At 28.3% G+C, this 4,453-nt stretch overlaps 1 long non-coding RNA gene across 1 annotated transcript; it reads left to right on the plus strand.

The window, feature by feature from the left end:
- The first annotated feature begins 438 nt into the window (after positions 1 to 438).
- Positions 439 to 1,368, plus strand: LOC114402682. Its single transcript, XR_003664497.1, has 2 exons — positions 439 to 893; positions 1,078 to 1,368. It is a non-coding gene; the product is annotated as an uncharacterized LOC114402682 (long non-coding RNA).
- Positions 1,369 to 4,453: the final 3,085 nt, after the last annotated feature.

Here is a 4,453-nt window from a genome sequence, read left to right on the forward strand (position 1 = left end):
ACACCCCGTGATTAATGGGATGTTCTATTCAAATTTCTCTATGAAACCTTGTTGATTAGTGCTATATATCCCTTTCATGCAATAAATTTTCCCTCCCCAAAAGAGAAGGAATAATTTTATGTTTCCAGAGGGATTAATTGACGTAGGATAATATTATATTAAGTATATCAATTTAATTTCCCATTTTTTCTTGACAGTATACCCCTTATGAGACAATAATTGAAAAATTAAAGCATATACTACATCAATATGTATATTGTAATACACTACCCCCTCCCCCCTCAAAAAAAGAAAAATGAAAAAATGTATAGACTAACAAAAATACAAATTAAGAAAAAAGAAAGAAAGACAGTGATCTATCTTCCACATATGAGACAAAAGAGATGACACTGGAAACAGCAAAACTAGCTACTTAGAACCAGAGATGGTCCAAAATGTAGCCTAATAAAAAAACGTACAAAAGAGGGAGACAAAAAACTAAAAAGGAACCACATACTTTTAATATGCTTTTGCTAGCTATACGTTTGCCATCTTCCCATTGCTCTTATCTGTACGCAATCCTCACTCAACCTCTTGAAGAAGAGACGAGGAAGAACGACACAAGATGTGTATATATACACATACATATAACCTAAGAAATTAAACATGTATAGATGAAGATTATAAGCTACTACGGTCCGTGGAGGGAAAAGGGTCATATATTTGTATACTACTCTCTTCATTGTCGTGCACCTGCAGCAGTTGAAGCTGCCAGCATGATCTGAGTTTACCTTCTATTGGTAAGAACAGATCATGTGGCTGCTTCACCTGTTGAATGGAAGCATATAGAAACCCTAATTCGCTTTCTGATTCTCCAGAACAACTTCATCCGGTTTCATAGAACCCTAGAAAAGGTTCCTTCAATTCATCCTTGCATCTTGTATTTATACAGTTATACTTGTATGTATATGTATATATGGATACTATTTCATTGTTGCTTTTCCTCTCTTCTACTTTTCACATAAATATATATATATATATGCATGTTTTCTGGATGGCTAGCTGAATTGTGTATTCTTGTGTTGGCTAAATCTGGAGATTCTATTTGAATCAGCATTCATGTTGCTTGATTCTTGTAAAAAGAAAGAGGAGAGGATGGTGGCATATGTTCATGATTCCAGTGACAGTAACGCACTAACGCGTTCCGGTGGTGCGTTCTCCTACCTTGGGGTTGGGGACACTTAGTATTAATTATTTTCATTAGTCACCTAATTAATTAAAACTGTTTTTTTTCCATCATTTTTTCTGTTGCATATGCAATCATGCAGTAGTTTTGATTTGTCTACTAATCTTATCGTGATCAGTACTACTAAATTGCATATATTTTGATCTCTTTGCACCTTATGAATTGGGAGTACTTCCCTAGCTACTTCCAGATCTAAAAAAACTGAATATAGATTTGCGCAATTAGAAATTGGATTAATTGTTCCTCTCTTTCCCCAACCCCCTATCATATATAGATATATCGATCTCTATACCTTAGCCACTTTTAGTTAATCAATAAATACAGATCCTTGTCTCATAGTCATAGATGTTTGTACTGACACAATCGAAGGTACTAAATTAATTGCGCTGCTTTTCTCTAGATTTGATTATAAATTGTGAAAACCATTACACTGCAGGATATGGCTTGAAAACTGCATGTGTATTCTATGAACAGATCTAGCAAAGACCATCATTTAATTTAGTCCTAACCCATATTTAAATGGAATGAACTTGGTCCACTTAGACTTGATTGAGAGGGTTATATAGTATCTATATAGGATATAGTTTCACTAGAAAATTTTCATTTACATGCCATATTACTCTGCTAACTAAATTTGATGAAAATTATCTACAATTTTCTGGGTGAAGATTTGTTTGGGACACTAGAAGGAAAATAGAAAGAAAGAAAAATCTGTGAGAATGTATGTATCTTGTCTTTTCATTCTCTATTTTCTCTCACTTCAATGTTGTTTTCCAAAAGAAGACTACCTGAAACCAGTTTGAGCATTTAGAATGAAAGAAAGACAATTGAATCTAAGTTGGGTTGATAGACACTATCAAATAAAAAGGCACAACGGACATTTTAGGAAGATCAGTACATATATAACATTTGGTTAAGTAGCTAGTGGATAAAACTTTTAAGTTTCCGCACTTCATAGATCCTTACACAAAATGCATGGTTTCTATATGCATATTTCGCATGTACATGATATATGCGAAGTAAATTTAATGGCTAAACAGTCTCATTGTTGAAAACAAAGAACTAAATATAGTTTCAATTCAGCTTTTGTTGAGAGGTTGCACAGCCCAATTTAATTATATCAACTTGTAAGTATTCCTCTGTTATTTAGACTTTTTTAAGGAGAAAATGTTAACTCCTTTGTATTAAATTTATATATAGGTATTAAGGAAATAATTTCTGAAAAAAAATTAAGATATATATATATATATACACACACATAAATTTTAACTTAAATGAGAATTTTAATTTATTTTTTTATTTAGTTTCTTTTTTCTATAAAATTTGTTGATAAAATTGTTCAAACTCACACATCATCTATGTTGATAACAAGATTTTATGAATATATCTTATTATGACTATTTCATATGTGGACCAAAATTGTGGGAATATATGATTATTTTACAGAGGAAAAATAATAAAGTAAAACAAAATACTTTCTTTGATCTAGTTGGCTGACTTGAATTTTTTCCATGTGAAGGAAAAACCTTGCTTTCATAATTTCTCCATCAATGGCTCTCACCGGTGCGGAGGTGGGCCCAAACTTTCTTATAATATCATTGGTGAATTTCAAATTTAATAATAATATATTTTATATTTCTATGTTGAAAAAATATTTATACATTTCAAATTTAATTATAATATATTTTATAATAAAAAGTATTTATTTTATATAAATTTTTAGTTATATAAAAAAAACTTTTATTTTCTGCATGCTACTAACTCTTATTTCTAATCCTTTATATAAAAATAACCGTATGTATAAAAATTTAAATAATTATTTTAAATGAGAGTATTTTTAGGAGTTGTTGTTCAACTAAATTTTTTAAGGAATTATTCTTGAACTTTTTAAATAATTTTTTAACATTTTTATCCCATTCATTTTATCATTTTTTATCTCTATTTATAAATTAAATTTTAATATTTTTTAAAAATAAATTATCATTAATTAAAAATAATTTTATATCACAATTAAAAGGTTTATCATAAATATAAAATATAACTTATATGTTTAAAAATATTTATTTTTTTACATATTTTTATTATAATATGATTTATATATTAAAAATATATACTTATTTTAATTTTTAATTTTATAAAATAAATATTCTTCTTATGTGTTGTATATGTTAATTAAAACACTAGCTAATTTATATGATTTTTTTTTTTTTAAAAAAAAGTGATCATATATCTCGGTGCTTCACCTTTCGTCCAAGTTCCAATTTCCATTTGACCAGGGTGAGATGGAGATTATGATCATTAATTATAGACCCTGATAGTGAGGCACTGCCCTAACTTTCTTCAACCTTATTAAAAAAATGATTCCATCCTTCTGTGCCAGATTGTCAGGATCATCTAACAGATGACACTAAGCAATAGCATATGATGGTATGAGGAGGATTTTTTTCCCCTACAAAGTTTGGTTGATGGGCATGGGTGGGAGATATCTCTATTTTATTTATTTTTTCTTATATATATTTATTCACTTTAGATTTCATTTAAAAACTCTAGTTAGCTCAACTCCGCACTCTAGGGCCACAAAAATATACTTTCCAGTTCACAGTTGTGTTATTTAATGTGTTTATTTTTCTAAAAATATTTCATAGCCAACCCTTAAGTTGTATATATCTTGAGAGAAAAAAAAAAAGAGATAAATAATTAATTTGATTGATAATATAATGTGATAAGAAGAAAAAGATAAAAAAAAATTATTAGTTGAGTGTTTGAAATTTTTAATTGTTAAAATATAAACATTTTTTTTCTTATGTTGTGCTGTGGATCTCTCTTTCCTTGTTGATGTAAAGAAACCTACAAACTTTAGTCAACGGACGTTTCAATATGAATATTCTCCACCCACTCCAACGAAGTTTTTTTTTTTTTTTACAGGAGAAATCAGGATCATTAGATTGTTATGTAAAATTAATCACGAGCTATGATGTCATAGGAAAAAATTACTGTAGCGGATCTGAGAGTTATACATTTTTCATATATAATTATATTATTCATATATAATATTTCTATTAGTTATTCATTTTTTATTTTTTATACACTAAGAATAAAAATCATTTCATCTCAATTAATATTAAAATAAAAACTTTTTTTTGTTAGAGCAACTCTAATTATGTAGATGCTGTTGAATAAAAAAGTTTAGTAATTTTAGAATACCAGTTATAGAGTAAATGAGTTCTA

This window comes from Glycine soja, chromosome 20, assembly GCF_004193775.1.
Source record: "Glycine soja cultivar W05 chromosome 20, ASM419377v2, whole genome shotgun sequence".
NCBI classification, from domain to species: domain Eukaryota; kingdom Viridiplantae; phylum Streptophyta; class Magnoliopsida; order Fabales; family Fabaceae; genus Glycine; species Glycine soja.